Below are 26146 nucleotides of genomic sequence, written 5' to 3'. Positions count from 1 at the left end.
ACGAAGCGTGGACGTTGAAAGAGAGAAACCGGAAAGCCTTCGATGTTTTTGAGTGTAATATGCTGCGGACCATACTCGGTGAGGAGTTGTATCAAGTGTATAAAGATGCGAATATTATTAAGCGTGGGAAATACGGTAGACTTCAGTGGGCTGGTCACTCAATGCTGGCTGTACGCATTGGAAGAGGACCTTGCGACCCAAGTCCGACCAACGTGGAGCTCTACAATACGCCCGCCAATGGCGTGAAGCTATTTTAACCATCAAAGTATCAAGGTAGGTAAGAATATCTGGACCCTTAGAGTTATGGAGGATTCTCTAGGTAAATTGACGAGATAATTTTAAGAAAAATATCTTACTGAATAATATCCTGCTGCAATTACGTGAGCAAAGACCGTACAAACAATTTTTAATTTTTTTTTTTGAGGAATTATATTAAACTAGTTGCTGAAGCATATTTCCTTTAGAGTTCAAAAGAAATTTTTGAAAAATGTATAAATAATTTACATGATAAATTACTTAACAATCTGTGGGAGAGTCCGTTGAAGAAATCCTTGGGAGAAATGGGAACATCCCTATAGAAGAATTTGGAGGAACGTCATGAGGAAAAGTTGGACAAATTTGTTGTGAAACCCTGGTGGAATTGTTGTACAAATCCCTGGAAGATTTTTTAGAGGAAACTCTGGATTAAACGAATCAATTGGAAAATTAATGGCAAAATGCCTATAGGAGATTACCTGGAGACATTACTGGAGCCCATAAACTAAACTCTTAAACTCTTATATGAAGCTCAATCACTCAAGTGGAGAACGTGCCTCTGGAGCCATCCTTCCGATGTCTACACAATCTTCTGCATGAGATATGAAAATTTTAGATTGCACCAATGCTGGTTCATTGTGGTCTTCAGTGATTTAATGTGAAAATTGTACAACTAGTGTTGTAATGTGCAATTTTTTTTTCGTTTCATAACTAGTAAAAAATGTACTTTTATTAAATAATTAGTCAGTTGAGAGTCAAGTCAAAGTTTTTGAGTGCGTCACCTAAAAGCTAAGACATTTGACGAAAAATTCTTCAAGTCAGTGCACTGGTTTCCGACCTTTCGAAAGCTGTGACCCTTTATAAATTCTTTAAACATTCTGCGGATCCCTGAAACTGATTTTTTAAATAAAAAAGTTCATGAAAACGATCATAATGCCCCAATCACATAATGAATTTTATACGATCTTCTGGATCTTCTGGGGGGCCCAAATAGCCGTAGCGGTAAACGCGCAGCTATTCAGCATGACCATGCTGAGGGCCCTGGGTTCGAATCCCGCTGGTCTAGGATCTTTTCGTAATGGAAATTTTCTCGATTCCCAGGGCATAGAGTATCTTCGTACCTGCCACACGATATACAAATGCAAAAATGGTCAATCGGCAAAGAAAGCTCTCAGTTAATAACTGTGGAAGTGCTCATAAGAACACTAATCTGAGAAGCAGGCTTTGTCCCAGTTGGGACGTAACGCCAGAAAGAAGAAGAACGATCTTCTGGAGAAGTCAACAAAAATATAGGAAATGCCTACCATATTACAAGTATCTGCAGAACTGTCCAATAATGAGATTTTAAAAAGATATTACAGAAATCCAAATTGAAATCTTACAAGAATTTCAAAATTTCTCGCCGAAAATTCGTCAGATTTTCTCAGTTTTTTTTTTGTTTCAAAACTTTTCCACAAAGTTTGAAAATTTTCCACAGATATCCTTCATGTCTCTGACATTTGTGCAGCTCTTGCCAGAAATTCTTTAAACTCTTAGCTCTAATTTCCATGAAGGAGCTTCCTAAGAATTTTCAAGAATTGGGAAGACGGTTTGTCTTGATTGTTTACGTAAGATGTTTATTTTTGACAGAATCTGTGGTTCAGAAAGCTTTATTCAACATTTCCCCGAGATCTTCCTCTAGACTACAATTATATTCTTAAAGTGAAACGGAGCCAGGACTTAAAAACTTAACAATTCTATTGAAATCTGTTACCGTGAAACGTTATCTTTGAGGATTATGTAAAAATATTTTTTCTGTTTTTTCTCAAGGAATTTCATCAGGAATTAATTTAGATATTTGCCCAAAGGTTCAGATATTACTCCAAAGATTTTCTCAGGTTAGGATAGATTTCTTTATTTAATATATTTGCAACCCAAAGCTAGCTCATCTCTGAAATTTCTCCAGGAGTTCATATAGTGATTATTTCCCATGGAATTCAACAACAAAATTTGTTTTGGATATCTCAAGACCACAACCTGGTTATTGTGAAATATAACCACAGAAAATAACACAGAGATCATGAGGAATTTCCTTAAAGACTCTTTTAAATATTTTTAAAGGAAGACCTAAGGATACTGTGATTTTTCCATCGATTTCCCTAGGACATCCTCCAACACTTCTCAAGATCGTTTACAACTTCTTCAAGAATTCAACCAGAAGTTTCTCCAAAGATGCCTCCAGGTATTTCTTAAAAACTGTTCTTCATTTTTTTTTCTCCAAGATTTTAACTAGGAATTTCTCTAAGGATATGTTCAGGAATTACTCAGAGATGCGGATAATCTTGGAAAAAGTTCTGTAAAGAATTTTTGAAAGATTTCCTATAGTAACAACAGGAAAAGTCGGTTGAAGGATTGGTGGAAAAATATCTGAAGGAAGTCCTAAGACAGTGTTTGTAAAAAATTTCAAGATAATCCCTGAGCAAATTACTGGAGATAGTTGGGTTTATTCTACGAATGTCGTGAGCTCAGAATTATCGGTCTCGTGTAGTGAGGTAACAATTCTCGACTTGAGTGAAGTGACTCACCGTGTAAATCAAATGAAGAGCACTTCACTCGAGCCGAGAATATTCACCTCGCAATACAAGACCGATAATTCTCACCACACGCAACTCCTAGAATAAACCTAAGTAACGTTGAAGTGCTCCTGAATTTCCTGGAATAAATTTTGTAGAAATTTCCCAAGATATTCTTTGAAAAATCGTTGAACGAATATCTTGGTGAATCGGTGTAGGAATCTCAAGAAGAATTTCCGGAGCACTCCCTGTAGTAGTTCCTGAAGGTATTCCATATGAAATCTCTGGAAAAATCACTAGTTTAATTCCTGAAGCTTTTCCTCGAGAACCCAGAGATGCAATTTTTGAAGAATTAATTGAAAAGTCTCGTAACAGAGACCTGAAGGTTTCTCTGGAGCCTCTTTTGCATCAGAATTCACTACAAACAAGATATGCGAAAAAAAATTAAGAGGCCATTTTGGTTAGACATTAGAGACCTGTCATCAAAATATTAGACTATTTAGAGACATGCATTAAAATAGAGACCAAGCATATGAAAAGATACCTGCTGCCAGTTATCATGTAGCTAAATTAATTGTTTAGACATTATTAATAGGTTAACGACTGTTTATTTCGTTCTCAAACGCTAGCAGTTGGCGCCAGCGGCAAAAAGTACAGGCAACAACCTTTCGAACATTCAGCATCTTTCACTGACCGTCGAGCGACGACACTGTTCTTTGTATTCCTCCCACTGATCGCGCTACGCTGGATTCTCAAATTTCTCAAATTTTCAACAACGTATGGAAAATAATGAAAAACGTAAATTACTTGCAGATTAAAAAAATCAAGTGTAGAGTGAATACATAACTTTTTGTGTTTAGTTCATCTCCTGTTGTGCTTTCTTTGCTTCAGGGTTTCGTTTTTACTACCACTGAAAAAGTGCCATCTATTGCCTCTTCAGTTTTGAATATTGCCCTATTGAAAGCTGTTTGTATTCCAGATTACTTGCTCAAAATCAGTTGTCCAGTTTTTCAAATTTTGAATAATTTTAAAAATCGTGCATGAAGATATGTGAATCCATTACTGATCAAAAATCATTCATGAAATAAAATAAAATAAAATAAATAAATAAAATAAATAAATAAAATAAATTCATGAAAAGTCATGATTGAACTCGCGAATTCGATAAAATTTCAAACCCAAAAAAATTATCACAGAACAACTTGATGGCGGCGCAGCCGAAATTTTTTAATGAGTTATGACGTGAAAACCCTTTGTCATGAATATATTCTATCATGACATAGACTGCCTCAAATAAATTTCCCTGATTGTTATTCCCTGAGAATTCGAGGTTTTATACAGGTTTAATAAAATTCCCAGATATTTCCAGGTTTACAACGATTTTCAGGTGGTAGACACCCTGTAATATATTGAAGCGAATAGGAGAGAAAGCTCCTTATAGAGAATAAATCAAAGCAAATCGCGTATTTGTAATAGTACTATTGATAATCCCCAAAATCAATTTCACGGAAAACGTAAACTATCGTACGCTACCGATTCTCGTTTTCAGATCTACTTTTCTCCGAACTCATGCGTCTAGAAAGCTTCAACCACCAAAACCAAAGCCACAGAAAGCCAAGAAAAGCCACATCCCAGCATCTCAGATCTCATGGTTCACACCAAATCGAAAACGAAGCCATACGTCTTCCCATAACCCAAACACGTGTCCAAGCTCCTAATCACGAGATAACTACACACATAATCCGACACCCACTCGGAACAAACTAACGGCTGCTGCTGCTTCCTGTCCGGACGCTTCGTAAGAAAAGACGTTGATTGATCGATTTCTTCGAACCCAGCCGCGAAGACCTACTCGGAGTTTCTCGGACATTCTGCGGCGTGGTAACGGAGGAAATGACTTTCTTACATTTGTCACCCATGGTGCTGCTGCACGCAAGATCGCCGCAAAACCCGGGGCTGTTAAATCTCAACCGAGACAAGCTCCTTTGCTGTTAACGGGGCTTCGTTTGAAGGTTTGGCCTCTGTGAGGGCGAGAGTGCAATTTTCCAGCTATCTCCATTTCACAGACAAGCCTCAAAGCTCAACACTGAGTGTTGCTTCTTGTCCTAGGCGAGCCGAGTTGTGGTTGACGGTTTGTTGGTATGGGTTGGAATAGCACGAAAGTGTGCAAACGGTGTGTGTTGTCATCGTCGTAAGCAACTAATTACGGCGCTTTACCTCTTTCGCCTCCATCTTCCGCCCTTCGGCGTCGAGTAGCGTTTGAAAGGTGAACCAACACGCTTAAGCGAAAATACACAAAATTGAGTTCGATTCGAGCTCTTCCGGGTCAACACATTGGGTGTGCACTCGTGGCCTATCTTACACTGAGAGGCTCTTTTTGTTTGCTTTCTCTTTAATCAATAATTGCCACATAAACCTTTTCTGTTGCGTTTTTTGTATGAAACGTGATCAAAAGACATTGCCAATGACTTTTGATCTATAGTGAAAAACTACCCAAAACCTTTAGTACTGCACTGTTATAATCGAAAAAGAACGAGAGAAGGAAAGAATCTCATTGTTACAAAGGTCCTTTAGTAAAATTCAGCGAGATTTCAGCTTTTTGCAAAACATATATAATCATATTGAAAAGCTCCGCAATACGAAGCATCCCTATGCATCGCGAAGTTTGGCAAAAATAAGCCAAAATAAAAAATAAACGATTTTTCAGGATGCATGAAACTGACACACATGGTACATTGGTCCAGAAGAGCCCAATTTTGTATAAGTCTATTTTAGAGAGAAGCCGAGCGAGCTTAAACCGTTCGTCTCGTTTTATTACCGTCAGCTTTACGAGTGAAATTACGCGATTAGATGACTCTCGTGGTTGCTGCACTCGCTCTTTTTCGTTAGCATGGGTGTGTGGGGTATTTGTCTCGTTTGTTCCCCATTATCCAAGAGTGCAAACCACCGGGCAACAGATAATGTTTCAACTGTTGCGAGCGTCTCCCGTCATCACGGTGGGTCTGGTGGGACATTATTATCACAAAAAAGGCATTGTCTAATTTTATACTTTTTAAAAATATAGGTCTTTGATGCATTCCTAAAAAAAAGGAGGAATCCTGTTTTTTTTCATTTTCAAATTTTGCTTCTTAGAGTACATTGTTTTGAAATGTGACATATAATAGTAACAGCCAGTTTTATTCCCCTCAAGCGCGACGTAAATTTAAATTTCTTATTAAAGTTGATACTGCAAAATATACATTTGAAAAAAAAACTGTCTTGTGATTTTGAAGATTTTATGAGCCTTAGGACACTTATTCGTTCAGTGGAAGTACACTAAGAGTCCCTCGTATAAAAATTTGACATTTCATGACCATACGAATCATAATGTAGAACATTGTTTTGTATGGAACAAATAGTTTTGACTCAGTTTTTTTACGTCGGTTTTTGGAATAACACGTTTTTTTACATCGTCTGTTTTCCAAAATTTATATTCCTTGGAATCTTTCTTGATCTTCTTTTGTTCATTTCGCTTCCATGATCAACAGTCAATTCATTTGTCTACACTCATTCGTTACCGTCACAACTCACACTCATACACAGTACGAGTGGTAGAATGAACATCGAGATACATTAAAACTGTGGAATGAATGTCGTCTGACACGATGACATTTTCATAAATCATACATTTCACATACATTTCATAGATGTTCGAACATAAACAAGAATAATTTATTTTGCTGGTTATGGCAAATGTGATACACATACAGTGAAAGCAGCTCTTATTACGAATTCTCACGTTAACGTGGTCAACTGCATTCATTTGACATTTTTCTTTCGTATGTTCGATAAACCGTTCTTGTTGTGAATGATGAAGGCAAAGGCGGTCGAATGTCAACGAAAACGCGTCGATTACCATAATTGATTACAACACTGACTAGATATAGCTTGCACTCACCATATGTTTACTGATTTCAAGGCGACGTACGATTCAATGAAAAGAAATAAGCTGTGGCAGATAAGGTCTGAACATGGTTTTCCGGCGAAACCAATTAGACTGATACATGCAACGCTGTATGGTTCGAAATCAAATGTTTGCATTGCAGACGAGGTGTCAACCGGTAGACGTATAAGGTACAAGGTAGGTACAACACTGTCTAAGACAAAACCTGCTTCTTAATTTGGAAATGCACTGAGTTAGTACACTGATAGGCAAAATAAAGTGCCCACCTTACCAATTTTCGAATTTCTCTCATTGATTTGGTTCAATTTAACACACTTAAATCTTTTTTGATATTTTTTTTTATACTCTTTTAAAGTTGCACTGCGAAATTTTGAAAAAAAAAAAGAATTTTACTCAAGGAAAAAGAAAATCAATTAGCATTAAAAAAAAATGACAAACAAAGTGCCCCACCTGGTGCCGAAGCGCCTCCAGCAAGTCCTTAAGGCCAAAGAAAGACACATTAACTATTAAATTTCTTTTTATTTTTCTTAAATCATCTTTTCTGGGGCCAAGAAGGAAGTGAGCACATTATTTTTTTCAATACGGATTGATTTTCTTTTTTTTTTTTTTTGAGTAAAATTCTTTTTTTTTATCAAAATTTCGTAAGTGCAACTTTAAAAGAATATCAAAACTAAAATACCAAAAAAGATTTAAATGTGTTAACTTTAATTTGAACCAAATCAATAAGAGAAATTCGAAAACTGGTAAGGTGGGCACTTTATTTTGCCTACCAGTGTAAACAAGAGTTTTCTTGGCAAATCGTCATTTTTTTATCTTGGTCGCAGGAAAAGATTTTTTTCGTTGTCATATTACCTATTGAAACTAAAGCAGAATTTCCTGCATTCTTTCCTATTGAAACGTTGAATGTTTATCAGGAATTTCGAGGATTCGATAATTTCTTAGCGGTGGGACTCCTAATAGTATTTAAGTCTTGTGGTTTTCTGAAAAGGATACTTTGTTCGTTCGAGAGGCTTCAAAACATCCTCAAAGCCCTGGAATATGAAGAATATCAGTAATTTCCTAAGTAGCGTTTTTTATAAGTTTGACAGATTTTATAATTTGAAAAGGGACCTTTTTATTAGGCAAGATCCAGAGTATGATTCTGAACTTCGGACAGATACTAAGAGGTGAAGTAATGGACAATGGACAAGCATGCTCGAATGGTCCTGCCGAGAAAAATTTAAAATCATTCTTACAAAATCCAGAGCAGGATTTTTAAAAGGATTCGGGAGTAATAATGAGTATGCAATTACGTTGCGGCTTATTTTTCAAAAGTTCTCAAAACAAAAAATTCGTGTGCTTTTCTGAATTTAAATCACATAAATGGAGAAACTTTAAATATTGAGCCAAAAATATTAACATTTAGGGGTGGCGCAAGCGACTTGAAGGTGAATTTTCAGGTTATTTTTCAACCAATTTTTAAAACTGAAAACTTTGTAAAACACCAAATTTGAATAAAATCAAAATTTAGTTAAATGTAGTTCACTCCAAATTTGTCCTCATTTTACTAATAATTTTATCTTTGTGTGACCATAACTTCGAACATACTCAACCGATTCTAAATCTTTTAACATGCTTTTGAAGCTAATTTAATTGTTTTCAAACTGTTCATACAACATATTTCACTTGAAAATTGTTTTGACCAAGTTATTCAATAAAAACTGCACAAAAACATAATATTTTAACGAAAACTGTCATTTTTATAATTTTTGCAAGATAAACATTATATTTAATGCTGAAACTGGTTGTTCTCATTTGTTCAACCTCTAGGAAGGACTATGCAACAATTTTTAAATAATCTTGAAACAAAAATATTATTGCATACGTTAAAAATTAAATGCACTATTCATCTCATTATTAAAGCAAGATGCTCTATACAGTTAATTTCTATAGAAAATATGCAATATTTCTTTAAAAAAACAAGTTTTTTTTGTAGTTTTTTTTTTAATAACTAAGTCAAAACTATTTTTTAGAAAAAAATGTCGTAGACACAGATTGATAACAACTAAATTTGATTTAAAAATGTGTAAAAAGATTTGAAGTCGATGGAATATTTATGAAGTTATGAATAATCAAAGATTTGTTTTGGTAAAATGAGGTAAAAAATGAAGAAAACTATTTTTAGCTATGATTAGTTTTGCTTGCAGATAAATTTGATGTTCCACAAAGTTTTCATAAAGTTAATTCTGAAGATAATGGTGCTAAGAGTTTCAAAATTGGTTAGAAAATAACGAAGTTATAATGACTTCGCTGGAGGCCATTTTTTATAACTTGAAAATTCACCATCAAAACGCTTGCGCCACCTCTAAATGCTAATATTTGTGGCTCAAACCTTTTGAAAAATAAGCCACATACTAGTATGCAATTCTCACTGAGTCCTGGGCAACGGTCTAACTAAACTTGCTCGATTTGTCAACAATGTTTGAACTTTCAATAAATAAAAATTGACCCGTCGCACAATTCTGAGATTTGGTCTGTGGTTGAAAAAGGGTGTGCATACCCAATGTAAATTCTTCATCTTGTTAATTCGTTTCCAAGAACTAGGTTTGGACCTTGGTGTTGACGGGAAAGTGGATCTCACGAAATCTTATTGACAGCTTTTGAAGAAAAACATGAATGAAAATTCCTGATGTTTCCAAGGTTTTTTTTCCCGGTTTTACAAAACAATTCCAGGTTCAAGAAATACTCTAATTTCAGATAGATAAAACGTTATTCACAGAATAATTTGATTCAAAAGCCATTTCAAGGTGGAACAATATCAAAGCTTGTTTTTTTTTAACTGAGTTCAATTTGATAAAAATACTGAATTGTAATTGATAAGACTCGCTTGTACGAGCTCTGATTACTAAACTTTATGGAAGTTTCAAGTGCTTCAGTATGCTTCACCCTTTAAGTTTATTGATTACTGCGTTCTCGTGCGAAAACAGACCATTCATAATTCATTTTTGGCCTGCGTTCAGTGAAGATAGCTCAAACGGTATCTATAGGCTGTTTGGATACTTAAGAATGCTAAATAAAATTTACAAGTCGTAAGATACAGTCAACTCTCCCATACTCGGTATTGAAGGGACCATCGAGTTAGGGAGGAATCGAGTTACAGAACACAAAACCAGTGTATCTGCGATCCAAGGGACCATCGAGGTAGCCATGAAAACCAACTTTACTATGGTTCTCTAACTCGATATCGAGATACGAAATATCGAGTAAGGGAGAGTTAACTGTATTACGACAAATTTTTCAATTATTTTCTCAAGGAATTTTATCAGAAATTATTTCGAGTATTTGCCCAAAGATTCCGATATTACTCCGAAGATTTACTCAGGCTAGGATAGATGGATAGATTTTTTAATTTGAGAGATTTACAGCCCGAGGCTAGCTCATCACTTGAATGTCTTCAGGAGTTCATGTAGTGATTATTTTACATGAAATCCCTACTATAATTTTCCTAAGGAACTAGTTAAACAATTTTGTTTTAGATACCTCAAAAACACAACCCTGTTCTTGCCAAATATTACCACCAGGCTTCCGAATTCTCACTCACTCTCACGATAATGGATTTATCCCTCACAGCAATTTTCAGCGATCAGCTGCCTTGGGATTTTATCCGTCCACAAAACAAAGCGAAAATAGATAATTGCACATTTCCGCAGCTGCGAGAAGTTTGTTTTCTCTTTCTCCGATCCATGGAGAATTTTTCCTGTATCCATCGCCACGAACAGCAGTTGCTTTTATGCACCAAATTAACCACTCCTTTCGTCAAGTTTATGTTGTAGCATGGTTAGCGTGCACGCATCGCGGTTGTTTTTAGCAATGTTCTAGGTTCGAATCCCATCGCCGGCACTAGTTTTTGTTTATCCACATAGTGATAATTCTCCGGAGCAGTTGGTGAACGAAAATATGATGGAGTGAAAATCAAATTATCCACAGAGTGGAGTGATTTTCGGTTATCCACCATCATAGCTCCAGGGAAAATTAGTGTGAGCGATAAAAGATGTTCACGCGAGGAAGCGAAAAAAGCATTCTCCTTACCTGCGAAAAATCGTAGATTTCGCATCATTGATACGAAAATTCAGAACCCTGATTACCACAGAAATTAACTCAGAGCTCGTCAGGAATTTCTTGACAGATTCTTTCGGATATTTTTCCAGGAAGCCCTAATTTTCCAGAATTTTATCCAGTGATTCTTCCATCGTTTTCCATATGGCATCCTCTAAGATTTCCGTTTGAGGCTTCTTCAAAAGTTCAACCAGAAGTTTCTCCAAAGATGCCTCCAGATTTTTCTTATTAAATTATCCTTCATAAACTTGTTTTAGATTTCAACTAGGAATGTTTCTAAGAATATCTCCAGAATTACTCATAGATATCTTTAAGAATTCTTACTGGAATTCTTTAAGTTTCTAAAATAAGTCTTAGAAAATTTGTCCAAATATTCTTCCAGAAAATTTTTAGACATTTCTCCATGGAAATGTGAATGATTTTTTTCAGATATTTGAAAAAATGTTCAAAAATGAAAATTAAAGCAAATTTTAAAGTAATTTGATGAAATTATGTGAGTTCTAAAGTCATCCTTGATGAATAACGATTACTAGAAGAATTCATTGACCCTTGAGGAATTTTTAGAATAGCTTTTTTAGTGAAATTGCTGGGATGATTGAAAAAAAGCAAAAAAATGTGTAGGATTTTCTGGCAAAATGCTGCAGTGTTTTTTAGTATGGAATCTTAAAGAAACTTTTGTAAGTTCCATGAGATTTTTTTGAGAAATGTTTGGAAGAACTGCTGTTGTAAATCTTCAATGAAATTCTTGAGAAATTTCTTGAAAAAAATCTAGAATTCCATGATGAAACATAGGGTTGAGTTTGAGAAATTCTTTGGAAAGTTATTTTTTGTATGGTATTCAGTTGGAGCTGCCTGACAGCTTAACTTGTCAAGGCTGAACCCTCGGTCTGGCTTTTGCCAAGTTTCTCCTCTACCAGGACCAATACTCAGACGGACTAGGCAATGGCGCCCACATGAACACTGTTTTTATTAGTATTGTGACGTGGTAGTTTTTGAAAAGTACCCATATTCCCTTGCTTCTGAGAAAAGCAATATGAAAATCAGCAGCTCCATTAGAATTTGTTTGAAATAGTAGTGTAGAATTTGTTTGAAATAGTAGTGCATTACTAATATTGTCTAGTCGAAATGGTTTTGAATAATTTGTCATTCAAGTGCTATTCTGATTACTATTGTCTTTTACGTAAGATTAGAGTCTTAAATGTCAAGTGTCGTCAGGTCTTAACAAAATTAGGCTGTTTAGTAGTAGTTCTAGTTAATTTCATTTTTTGTTGTTAAAAGTATTTATTGGTCATTACGTTCATATATCCTTAAAGAAAAAAGTAGCTTTCCTTGTCTGTTCAACATTTTTTCGAAACTAGCAAGTGTACCCTAATGATCGATCTCAGCGTCTTACTTTCCATAGTCATTTTTATAGTGAATATTGAAGAAAAAAGTTACCTTAGGCTTCTATTACAGTCTCCTACAAGATTCACTTTTCGGTGGCAAATGCAATGCTTCACAACGCCTACTTTCTACTTGTAAATTTTGCGAAAATAAAACTGGAATTAGATTATTTATGCCGCTGTTACAAAAGAGGTATTTCTTATTATGGCAATGTAAAAACCATATTAAAATAAGATTGTCGCCACTTATTTCTACTCAGTGAATCTACTAGTCATTTTCCTAAGAGTTCCTAAGTATTCCCTACGTCGTATATGATAACGATGTATCTAGCTAGCTAATAGTAAGAGTGGCTACGGATCATTATGGTTAGCAAAAGGCAAAAGCGAGTTTGAGAAATTCTTTGGAAAGTTATTAATAGATTTTCTCGAATAACCCCTCGTTGACTTTTGGAGTTGCCGTGCATTAAATGACAAAAAACAATTTCTTGCAAAAACTCTGGAATTGACTTTTGCGGTTTTTATGGAAACAATCTGTAAAAATCTTAAGTGTTTGTAAAAAGTAATCCCTGAGCAAACTACTGGAGATAGTAACGATGAAGTGCTCGACAATTTCCTAGAGCAAATTATGTAGAAATTTCTCAAGATATTCTTTGAAAAATCGCTGGAAGAATATCTAAGAGAATTGGTAAAGGATCTCTAGACAAATGTCTGGAGAGATCCCTGTAGGAATCCCTGGAAATATTGCAGATGAAATCTTTGGATATACCACTAGGACAATTCCAAAAGCTTTTCCGCGAGAAATCTGAGATTAAATTTTTGAAGAAGGGTAGATGTATTAATCTTCGCCATGCTTTAGTTTTCGCCCCTTCATACAAATTTAGACTTTTTTGTATAAAGGGGCGAAAATTAGTGCAAATTTCTTGGGTGGCGAAAATTAGATCTTTACCCAATTAGTTGAAATGTCTCGTAATAGTCTCTGAAAGTTTCTCGGGAGCCTATATTATTTGGCATCAGAATTCATTGCAAGCAAGATATGAAAAAAAAGAGACTTCAGAGACCATTTTGGTTAAAAAATAAAGACTTCAGAGACCTTTCATCAAAAATAGAGACTTGCATTAAAATAAAGACCAAGTCTCTAAAAAGAGACCTGTTACCAGCCCCAAAATTGATAAATAAATTGTTTCGACGTTTTAAATTGAAAGTTGTTTTTATTCCAGATTGCTTTCCCCAAATCAGTTTTTCAGTTTTTTAAATAAAATTTGATTCCTAAAATTTAATCATGTCTTGGACAGGCGATAAAATTTCATACCCGAAAAGATCCTCATTGACTCACTGAACAGCTCAAAGCGCATTTTGATAGCGGCGCAGCCGAAATTTTTGGCGGGTTTCGAGTGAAAATCCATTGTCATGAACATATTCTAGTATGACTTACTGCCTCAAAGAAATTTTCTTGGTTGTTATCGAAATTCCTTGAGAATTCTAGGTTTTCCAGGTAGTAGACCCTGAAAAAAATCGCATTGCGTCCATCGGCAAATTCTGAGGACACCATGGTTTCTCGCATAATTAGTCAGGTTGAGGAACACTGTTCTAATGGCTACAGCTGCTGCTTACAGAAGGTCAATATTAGCCATATTCATTACATAAAAAAGCCTGAACATTGACCAAACGTATCCTAAATTTATTAAGACTGTGACATTTAACTTTTTTTTTTAATTTTCAGGACTTTTGCTAAAATTTCAGTTTGGTTTGGCTGAATAATTTAGCAAATTCTTCTGTTCATTTGAACGTATTACTAAAATTAAGCAAATCGTATTCGAATTTCTGGAATTTCCAATAGGAAGAGCAAAACCTATCAACACAATTAACACTATTAACACAATCGCTTACGGAGTGAATTGTGGGAGCCATTCCTGGATACAATTCTTCCCTCTTTGATTTTATATGTAGTGAGAAATTTTTCAATGCATATTTTTTGTAATTTATATACCGTATACACGCCGTGTTATCGTCAACGTCATCAGCAGCATCCTCGTCGTCGTCTGAGATGAAAGTACGACCCCGAAAGCCGAAAGACTAAATTGCGGTCAGCCAGCTGAACTGGACGGAAAAAGTGCAACAAACACACCTAGTCGCAAAAAGGAAAAGCAAAGAAAATCACGACTAGTGGGTTGGACGTTGGTGGATTGGGAGATGGAAAAGGGCAAGCTACGAAGCGGGAAGCTACCCGTGTCACCTTATCTCTTGGGTGCAGTCGTCTACGGCAGTGCTTCTCAACCTTTCGTTCAGAATTTGGAAATGGAATCCATCGACTGTAGCCGAAATTCACCATTTGAGAAACACTGCTGCAGTGAGCACCAAAGACAGAGTAAAATCAAGATTTGGAACGATACCAGCGCAGTGATTCTTTGCGGTCAACAGATTTGTCTACCTGTTGCGACAACAAACTGCTGGCGGAGATGATATCTCCAGTAGCTTCGTTGAACAACAACATCATTTCGAGTGTACGTGTCTCTATTCCACTTGAAATATTGCTCCGAGTCGCCCCTGGGCGCAATTGATTATGCAAAACCCGTTGCCGCAGTGCAATCGTTCATCTCAATCAGCCACAATTAAGCGCGGAACTCGGAATTCTCGCAGCGATAACACGCAAATCTCTTTCCTAGGCAGCATCCAGCCTCTGACATCAAGGTCAACTATTCTGAATTGTGTTTCCCGCCTTGCGAAATCCCATCATGACTAATTAGCTGCAGCGAATGCTGAAATCGAACCGCTAATTAAGTCATAATTCATATCTGTAGTGGTCCGGGAAATCGACACTTGCCGGCCAGGTTGGAAAACTGCAACAGGGCTGGTAGCGACTGAATGTCTTCAGGGACCTCATGCCTGAAAAAAGAGACCAATTAAAGACCAAACGGGAATCAAGGAAATACAAATTTCAGGAGTTTATTTAGTGATTATTAACAGACTTTCTGAAAATTTCGTTTCAAGTACAGTCAAGAATTCGATCTGGGATTTTTCTAAGGATGGCCACAAAAATGACCCCCAAGGATTATCGCAGACTTGTTTCGAGAAAGTCCTTAGTTCTCCAAGTATTTTATCCAGTGATTCTTGCATTGATTTCTCCAGGACTTCCTCTAGGATTCTCGTTTATATTATCTTCAAGAATTCAACCAATTTCAGGGAGACTTTCAATTAAAAAAAGACATGCTACCATCCCTGACTGCAACGCATCCAGTGCACCATGTTGGCAACCCGTCGCCATTTCCAAATCTATTATCTCGAAAGCGAAACGAACTGGAAAGCAATAAAGAGCGATTAGTGCCTCGATTGTCGACGACGGAGAACAATACCTTAGGGCTGCAGTACGAAAATGACGTCGAGTTCACCTCTTCGTGGTTCGTCAACACCTTCTTTTTGCTTGGTGGTCTAACTCTGATCGTATCATAAATTTTCTAATCTTGCAACAAGCGACTGACTGTCTTGGATACAATGGCACCGCTCAACACTTCTACTACCCTGCCGAGTACTGTGACACCGAAACCAATAATTATAATCCCATACACTACACGACTACTAAGTAGAGGTACTTCGCAAATCGCGTCATCATCACATCATAAGGCAAGTGTTTATCGTTCGGCGTCGATTTCGCCAGCGCTACAGTTTATGGGTCCTTTGTTGCAGCGGAACAGTATTTCCGAAACACCGGTCGATCGATGGTCTATTCTAATCTATTCTGGTGGATCTTTTGGCTGAATTGTTCCGCGCCTTTCAATGGAGGTATAAATCTAACGGGAAGTGGTTTGCCAATATGGTGATGTCGTCACTTTTCGAGGTGGATTTTAGGCTTAACAAACACGTAGCATTGTATATGGATAGGTATTAACCGTTATGTAGTTAGGAACACTTGTCGTTAAGACTCTGTTCCATCCTCAGTTACCAATTGATCAACCTACTGAAAAGTTGATAATAAATTGGAAAGAGACTAAGAACTTTGACTAATTTCTGACGAAACTCTTGAGGATCTATCCCTGAGGTTCTTTTGCCACCCTCGGTGTAGATTCTCTGACGGTGGCTCTGCGAGATCCCTTTTTGATCTTGCCGTGCATTAGAAAAACACTGTGTGTAGCTGACCGTTATTTTAACCAAATATCTTGAATGAAAGTTGAAGTCCTATTTTGCACGCTTGGTGAATTAGATCTCTAAAAAGTTTGATAGAAAATAATCTTTAATATCATGTTAACATCAATTAAACCAGTGTTTTATACAACTTTGTAGATTCGTAGTTCAAATTTGTGACGTGCTGTAACATTTGAGGGATTCCACGGAGGCATGCAAGTCGATTCTGATCGACCATTTCAAAAATATCTGAAACTTTGCACAGTTTTTCAGTTCCATCTAAATCGTCATTTTCCGATATCAAATTTTCAAGTTGAGTCACGACTAACTTTTCAAAACGGTGTATGTGAAAATGGTTCAAAAATATTCAAAAAGCTGCACAGCAAAAACGGTTCGTTCGATTGTTAGACAACTAAAGAAACAAAGTTAGACAACTAAATAAAGATCCCAAAAAAAATACACACAGTAAAAAAACTTTTTTTGCATTAAAAAACATCATTTTTGTCACAAAAACTCAAATATCTCAAAACCCTATCGGAATACCAACGTAATTTTTTGAGGGAAAACGGTCCATTATATTAGCTATCTACCATAGAAATTTGGTGATGGTAAGCCAATAAACAAAAAAGTTATGACATTTCAAATATTTCACAAATTTGACACTGAGTGAAAAAAAAAAATTTTTTTTTTCATTGTTAATTTTTTTTAGGACCGCAGTTTGTTGCTGAATTTTTTGTTAAGGGTACCACATGAGGTTAACAACTTGTTTTCATGATATTTTAGTTAATTATTCATAACTATTATAGCATCTATTAGAAAGTTAGACGCGATCCAGTGTTGTGATCTAAAGTCTTGATAGTGTCATATTTTTTATTGTACGTAACTGAAGAAAAATTCTCTCAATAGTGTTGAAACCTTTTGATAAAAGAAACCTATAAGAAATCTAATATTGAAGACAAAAGCTACAGAAAAATTTTTCTATACAAGTATACGACTAGTTTACCTGCAAAAAGTTTACCTCGTAGAGAACAAGGCGGGTCTATACCCTGGTGATCTAGTATACGTAAAGCAGGTCGGTTTTCTTGGCGCTGGTTTTCTCCACAAAGTTAAAATCTGATTACACCTGGGTATAGACCCGCCTTGGTAGAGAATAGACTTTGTTAATCATATTTGGGAGAAAGCGAGTACTTCAACAACATCAAAACATGATAGGTACACACCATGAACATACTCACGAAAAAGCTAAAAATATACTACCACTATGGTTTTAAAAGATTTAATTATAAAATTTTTCTTCAGTCAAGCAAACGACACCAAACTAGTCAGTAAAAACATAAAAGTGATTTTGTTTATTAAAATCTAACGAGCAACATGAGTAGTCGCTTTCTCAACTGTTGCAGGCCGTTTGCAGAAAAAAAGTGTTCGAAAGAGCTACGAAATCTCACCGAAAGCACCATAGATAAACTGAAAGCGGCTGGTTATGCTCCAATGTCTACATTGAATACAAATTTACGCATTTGTACGTCCTGCCGTTTAAACGTTGACAAACGGGCAATCTGTACATCATCGGTGGATCAGGTTGCAGGAAGTTCGAAAACAACAACAACTGAGGAATTACTAGATGCACCGACAACAACTGAGGAGTTACCAGAAGTACCAAGTGCAGACAGTCTTGCCACGGTACCATCAGCGACATCTGTTTCAACAAATCAATCAGAAGATGAGTGCATCCAGAAGGTCAACATCGAACGCTTCAACGAAGGGATAGCTGGAATAAAAGTGACTCCGATTAAATGGACGAAGATGGGTTACGTCAATTATCCCGAGAAAAAATACCGTGAAATCAACGAAGCTGTACGAAGAAACCTCTTCAAATTAGGACCTGAGGATGTGGAAAATACAGACTACGATGAGGTAATTATGAATATGAAGGAAAGGTTCTCGAATCTAGCCACGACAAGGAAAGAAAAATTATTGATTTTGTCGATGCTGCCATGCTCGTGGTCTATTCAAGACGCCATTGATGAGTTCAAAACCAATAGAAATACAGCAAAAGAGGCAAAACAATTCAAAAATAACTGTCTTGCAACCAAAAATGCTAGGTCGAGTACTTCATTAACAGATGAGACAAAAGAAAAAATAATTCAATATTTTGAAGACGATGAAGTAAGTAGAGCTATGCCTGGCCAAAAAGATTATGTATCTGTAAAAAAAGGTGGAAAGCGTCAAGCAATCCAAAAACGATTAATGATGACTACTTTGAAAGAAGCGTATACACGCTTCAAGGAAATTAACGAAAATATTAAGGTAGGTTTTTCCTCATTTGCAAGTCTTCGTCCAAGGCAATGCAAGCTTCTATCCAATTCAGGAACACATAATGTTTGTGTGTGCACAGCACACGAAAATATTAACCTAATCTTACATAGTTTGAAAAGAATCAATTTATCAAAGGATATTAAAATGTTAACTGGTAGTCTTTTGTGTGAAAATACAACATCAAATTGCTATCTACGATCTTGTTCGGATTGTCCAGATTCTTCTTCATTGGAAAATACTTTATTCGCTGAGTTTGAAGAAAATTATATTGATCAGTTATCATTTGAGCAATGGGTGACCACGGATAGGTGTGACCTAGAAACTATTGTAAAACCTGTATATGAGTTTGTGTCATTTTTTTGCTTGAAATTAGAAAGTTTAATTCCTCACGACTTTATTAAAACAGAGCAATCCCGCTTTTTAAAAAATACGAAAAATACATTACAAGATGGTGAATTTTTAGTCATTTGTGATTTTTCTGAAAACTATAGCTTTGTATTGCAAGATGAAGTGCAGTCCCACCACTGGAACGTACAACAAGCTACAATTCATCCATTCGTTATTTATTTCAATGGAAGTACGCAAATTGAACATTTTAGTTTTATTGTAATTTCCGAAGATTTAAGACACGACTCAGTATCTGTAAATTTGTTCATTGCCAAAATGATTAACTTTTTACGCGTTGATAAGGATAAAGAAATCAGAAAGATATATTTCATGTCTGATGGAGCAGCATCGCAGTACAAAAACCGTAAGAATTTTTCGAGCCTATGTCAATTTAAATCAAAGTACGGAATTGATGCAGAATGGCATTTCTTTGCTACGTCACATGGCAAAGGTCCTTGTGATGCTATTGGAGGAACCATAAAGCGCATGGCCACAAGAGCAAGTTTAGCCAAAGAACGTGAGCATCCAATTAAAACTGCAAAAGAACTATTTGATTGGGCGAATCGCAGAAAAGAAAAAGATTTAACAAAATTATCATTTTGTTTTACTACTACTGAAGAGTACGAATTAACGGCATCAGAGCTCAGCGAGCAATATAATAACGCGAAAACGATCCAAGGAACGCAAAAATTTCACTGTTTCATTCCATTGTCAGAAAATAAAATTAAAGCAAAACTATACTCGAACTGTACTGATAATGATGCAAAAGTGTTCAATATTGTAAAAAAAAAATGAATAACAATAAATGAATAAATAAGTATTAATAAAATGTTTTCATGATCTCATAACGCATACCCAAATCCAAAACTTTTAAAGTTTATATATAACATTTAGAAACTCATCGATCATACTCTAAAAAAAATATCCTGGTAAAAAAAAAATTATTTTCGTGTAATCTGTTAATTCATTTTAATTTATACATATATACATATACATATAATATGTGATGCTTCCATGCCGAGAAAAGCCCCTCCTAGAGAAAACAGGCCGCCGGTGTATTGGTGGTGCGAATCAATTGCAAATCTTCGAGCAATCTGCCTTCGGGCTAGACGAAGAATGCAACGCGCACGCACAGAAGCACAAAGAGAGGAACGCGGTGCAGCATTCAGAGAGGCAAAGTTGGCTCTCAAAAAGGAAATCAAGAGTCGGAAACGGGCATGCTTTGAAAGCCTATGCGAGAGTGCCAATTCTAGTCCATGCAGGGTGTCTACTCGTTTACCGAAATGAAATTCCCTGATATTTCCAGGTTTTTTCCAGGTTTACAAAAAAAAATCCAGGTTCCAGAAATACTCTAATTTTATATGTCTATGATTTTTTTCACCCCCACTTAGGTCTTAAATCTAGTTTTATTATATGGGTTTAACGTGGTTTACGGCTTAAGCGAAGGTGAAGAAAAGGGCCCTAAAACAAACAAATGACAAATTTAAAAAAAAAATCAATTTAATAGCTATTTATACACTTCTGAACATTATTTAAAACATGCTGATGCGATTCCAATATCCAATATTACAATATGAACATGCTAACAAAGTAAAACTTTATTTGGATTTGTGGTAATATTTTAAAATAAATACTAAGTTTATTGATGTATTAGCAAGCAATCATACAGTTCTGATCTGCATAAAAGCCAAATTCTTTAAAATATCTTAACATTAACACGGTCATCTGCTACATATTTAAGTAGATATACATATACCCATTTAAATTAATACAAATAATCCGTAAAACTTTTGGATCCCGATCCATTTTTTTTCGGAAATAGAAACACGAATTATCGAGCCCCTGGGTAATCGCGTTCGATCATATAACATATCACTGTGGTAATTAAAATAAATGTTGAATTTTCGCATTCCCTTCGGAAAAGTTCTAAATTATTCAGGATTGTTACGAAATTTTCAATTTAACACTTCAGTCGTCGCGCTGTTGTATTTTGTACAACACCGCTGAAAAAACCTCGCTTTTCGTTCACAACAGCAGCACGGTGTTTCTGACGGTGGCAAACCGCGCGACGACTGGAAGGTTAATGTTGTACAAATTCCAGAATTATTTTCGAAAATCGTTTGTTCTAAAACCGAATATTTTCCAATAATTTTAAAAATTGTGCATGAAGCAGGGCTGGTGGTGACTGAGTTTCTTGAAAACAGGAAATTTAGAAACCTCTTTCCAGAAAAAAAGACACTAAAAAGTAATCAAAAAGAGACGAAACAGTAATCAAAAAGCAAAACGAGACCTAACAGGAACCAGGATAGAATAGTTTGATCAGACCACATATTTCTCTGAGAATATTTTAAACTTTTTTTTTCAAATTTCTCGTGACATTACGACGACATACCAACAAACCTGGTATATGCCAGTAAATGACAAACATGTATTATGACGACATTACGATGGGGATTGATTGATATCTTTTTTTTGAGATTTTCACTCTCCAAGAATTTCCTAAGGAATTCCTCCAAATGTTTTGTTTTGGGTATCTCAAAATAGGATCAAGATTTTTCCAAAAAAATATCACATACAATACCTCAGGGCTTCCATCAGAAATTCCTATAATTATTTCCATTATTTCAGATATTTTTCGAAAAGCCTTTAGTCCTCTAGGATTTTGTCCGGTGATTCTTCAATCAGTTTTTCTACAAACATCCTTCAAGACTCTCGTTTAAAACATGTTACAATATTCAGCTATAACTTCTCCAGATGATTCCAAATTCTCAAGAATTTCTACAACATTGTTCTTTAGATACCTTCCGAAATTACTCCAGAGATTGCTCCAAAGATTTCTTCGGAAATTCCTCCATTAATTCTAAAAGATTTCTCAAGGAAGTTTTCGCAACTTTTTTCTCGAACATTCTTCCAGGAGTTTTCTTCGTGGAAATTTGAATGAAATTTTCCAGTATGCTGAGAAATTGTTGAGAAAAATTCGTGACGTATTCCTAAAGCAAATTTTAGGGTACCTTCTGTTACAGTTACTTATGTAATTTCTTAGGTCACCTTTGATGGAAAAGGTTTTTAGAAAGTCACTCTTGAAGAACTATTAGAAGATTTCCAAGATTATTGCTAAATTATTGCTAAGATAATTGAAAAATATAAAAGAAAAAAACAAATCTCGCAGGATATTTTGAAGGAACTCCTGAAAAAACAGGACGGAATTCCTAAAAAAAAATGTAAATGATCTTTTCAATATTCCATGGGGATTTTTTGAGAATTCATTCAAAACGTTTGGATGAACTCCAAAATTCCTTGGAAAAAACGTTGGATTATTATTATTATTAGTATAGCTTTATTAAGGAGATTTTCAGCCCTAGGCTGGTTCATCTCCGTACCAAAAAAAAAAAAACGCTGGAGAAATTTCTAGAAAAAAATCTAAAGAAACTTAATAATGGAAACAGGTCGAATATAAGGAATTATTTGTAATGTTCTTAATAGATTCATTCGAATAACCCCTCGAGGAACTTTGGAGCTATTCTTTGGAATAACCGTAGATGAAATGGCGTGGAAATTCTTGTCGGGTTTTCTTGGAAGAAATTCTGTGGGAAACTTTGGATATCTCTTAGATTAACGACTGTAGAATTCGGTTGAAAAATTAGTGAAACAGTATCTGGAAGAAGTCCTAGGATAGACTTTGTTCACAGGGAATACCCTGAGAAAATTACTAGAGGTAGTAACGTTGAAATGCTCAATCCTGAAGCAATTTCTGGAGAAATTCTTGTAAGCATCCTACGTAAAATTGCTGAAGAAATTGGTAGAGGAATGATGAAATCTCTGGAGCAACCACAAGGATAATTCCTGAAAGTTTTCTCGAGAAATATGAGAAGAAATTTTGTATCTTAATTATCTGCAAGCAAGATAATGGAAAAAAGAGACTTTAGAGACTATTTTGGTTAAAATAGAGACTTCAGACCCCTTTTATCAAAAATAAAGACTTTTTAGAGACTTGCATAAAAATGGTATCTAAAATAAACCTGCTACCAGCCCTTGATATGTTAATCTTTCACTAAATAAATAGAGAGACATAAAAAACATCAATCATGTTTTGGTAAGCTGATAAAAATTCATACTTAAAAGGATCTTCATTGAATAGCTCATATAGTGCTCATGAGAGCGGCGCAGCCGAATTTTTTTTTTCGAATTAAGAGAGTTTTCTGGCAAATAATGGTAGCTCTGGATTATGACGCAAAAATCCATTGTCGTTAACATATTCTATCATGAATTATTGCCTCAAAGTAATTTCCCTGATTGTGATCAAAATTCCCTGAGAATTCCAGGTTTTTTCCAGGTTGAATAAAATTCCCTGATAATTCCAGGTTTTCCAGGTTTTTCCAGGTAGTAGACACCCTGCCATGGGGTGACGCCTACAGAGTGGTAATGGCTAAGACCAAAGGAGCCATAGCGCCCCAAGAGAAATCGCCCGAGTTGCTGCGATCGATAATCGATGTACTTTTCCCGCACCATCCCATAAGCCCATGGCCCCAGCGCCGTATGCGGCAGATGAAGAAGAAGAAGTGGCGAGAGTGACGAACGAAGAGCTGGCAGAAGTCGTGAAATCATTCGCGTCAAACAAGGCACCGGGACCCGATGGTATCCCGAATGTTGCCTTAAAAGCGGCAGTGAACACGGATCCGGACATGTTCAGAACCACGATGCAACGCTGCATTGATCAAGGAATCTTCCCGGATGTATGGAAGCGACAGAAATTGGTGCTACTACCAAAGGCGGGGAAACCACCAGGTGACCCGTCGGCGTATAGACCTATCTGTCTACTAGATACGACAGGCAAGTTATTGGAGAGGTTGATTCTCAACAGACTAGTACCGTATACGGAGAGTGCGGACGGCCTGTCCAACAACCAGTTTGGATTCAGAAAAGGTAAATCTACTCTGGACGCCATCCAGTCGGTCGTTCAAACAGCTGAGGTGGCAATCGAGCATAAAAGGAGCGGCATCCGTTACTGCGCGGTTGTCACTCTGGATGTGAAGAATGCGTTCAACAGCGCAAGCTGGGAAGCAATAGCACACGCGCTTCACCGCCTCAAGGTACCGGTGCAGTTGTGTAAGCTTCTAGAAAGCTATTTTGATGGTAGGATTCTACTGTATGACACAGAGGAGGGGCAGAAAAGCGTTCGAATTACCGCGGGAGTACCTCAAGGTTCAATCCTGGGCCCGCTGTTATGGAATGCGATGTACGATGACGTACTGAAGCTGCCCCTTCCGACGGGTGTTAAGATTGTTGGCTTCGCCGATGATATCACCCTAGTGGTCTATGGTGAATCGATGGAGGAAGTAGAGTTGACAGCAGCGCACTCTATTTCCCTGGTTGAGGAATGGATGAAGTCTAGGAAACTAGGACTGGCCCGTCACAAGACTGAGGTGGTGGTGGTCAACAACCGCAAGTCCGAGCAACGGGCGCTTATCTCGGTAGGTGATTGCACCATAGAGTCCAAACGATCCCTTAGGCATCTTGGGGTAATGATTGATGACAAGCTGAGCTTCGCTAGCCACGTTGAATATGCCTGTAAAAGGGCATCTACGGCTATAGCGGCGCTTTCGAGGATGATGCCTAACAGCTCTGCTGTAATTGCCAGCAAACGCAAGCTGCTGGCAAGCGTGGCGCTATCCATACTAAGGTATGGAGGACCAATCTGGTCAAAAGCGCTTATAACGAGAAGAAACCTAAAGCGGTTGGAAAGCACGTACAGGATAATGTGCTTAAGAGTAGCAAGTGCATACCGGACGGTATCTAAAGAGGCCGTGTGCATCATAGCCGGGATGACGCCCATCGGGCTCATCATCAAGGAAGATGCTCAATGCTTCAACCAAAGGGGTACCAGAGGAGTCCGCGACACGTGTAAAGAGGAAACGCTCAGAAGCTGGCAGCAGGAATGGGATAACTCCACTAAGGGTAGATGGACCCATCGGCTAATACCAAATGTGTCAGATTGGTATGGTAGAAGCCATGGGGAAGTGAACTTCCACCTGACGCAGTTTCTGTCAGGACATGGTTGCTATAGACAGTACCTGCATAGGTTCGGGCACTCAGAATCTCCTGCGTGCCCCAATTGTGCTGGTGTAGAGGAAACAGCGGAGCATGTCGTGTTCGATTGCCCCCGTTTCATTGTTGTGAGAGGTCGCATGCTCACTACATGCGGAGGGGACACGTCCCCCGACAATATTATAGAGAGAATGTGTGCGGATGCCGAGTGCTGGAATGCAGTAACTACTGCTGTCACTCACATTATGTTAGAATTGCAGCGTCTCTGGCGCGCCGACCAAGAGTTGGCTGCAGAGGATTAGCCCTGCCGAGGCTGGTCCCTTGTAACATTGTTTAAGTCGGCTAGGAGAAGCAGTTTGCCTAGGCTACTTCTGCTACACGTGTTGTGCTATATGCACTGGTCCCTTCCCGAAGAAATACCGTAAGGTGGTTCCGGGGAGATGAGGGTCTGAGTCCAAGGGTCATGTCGATGCACTGTTCACCACTTGAGCAATTCTAAATGAATTGCTCATGCACAGTGCATAGGCTGGTTTTAGCGGGTCGTCGTTGGTGCGTCATCCCCGCATTCCCTGAGTTATCTTCTCAGGGGATCTGTTTGCAGATTTCCCCCTTGTAAAAAACAAAAAAAAAATATAATATTTATACATATACATAATATTTATGCATATAATATACATAATACTAATGAATACATGAAAACGACTTGTTTAATTCACGCAAGGCCCTTAACAATAAAATCAGCAACAAACTGCGGTTCCCATAATAATTCACACCGATTTTTTTTTTTTCTACTAAATGTGAAAATTGTGACATGTTTGAAATGTCATAACTTTTTTGTTTATTGGTTTACCATCACCAAATTTTTATGGTAGATAGCTAATATAATGGACCGTTTTCCCTCAAAAAATTACGTTGGTATTCCGATAGGGTTTTGAGATATTCGAGTTTTTGTGTCAAAAATTATGTTTTTAATGCAAAAAAAAATTTTTTTACTGTGTGTATTTTTTTTTGGAATTTTTATTTAGTTGTCTAACTTTGTTTCTTTAGTTGTCTAA

General features: G+C 36.8%; 1 protein-coding gene and 1 long non-coding RNA gene across 6 annotated transcripts in view; both read right to left on the bottom strand.

Annotated features, from left to right (window-relative positions):
• The window catches only part of LOC5565883 (CUGBP Elav-like family member 2), a 1005294-nt gene that overhangs the window by 297668 nt on the left and 681480 nt on the right, over positions 1-26146 (bottom strand). The gene's annotated exons all lie outside the window — the stretch shown is intronic.
• Positions 15146-16499, bottom strand: LOC110677196. Its single transcript, XR_002501014.1, has 2 exons — positions 15578-16499; positions 15146-15521 (listed from the first exon to the last, which is right to left on the bottom strand). It is a non-coding gene; the product is annotated as an uncharacterized LOC110677196 (long non-coding RNA).

This window comes from Aedes aegypti, chromosome 2 (assembly GCF_002204515.2).
Source record: "Aedes aegypti strain LVP_AGWG chromosome 2, AaegL5.0 Primary Assembly, whole genome shotgun sequence".
Lineage (NCBI taxonomy): Eukaryota > Metazoa > Arthropoda > Insecta > Diptera > Culicidae > Aedes > Aedes aegypti.
Note: the sequence above shows the minus strand (reverse complement) of the source record. Positions and strands in the feature narration are given on the sequence as shown.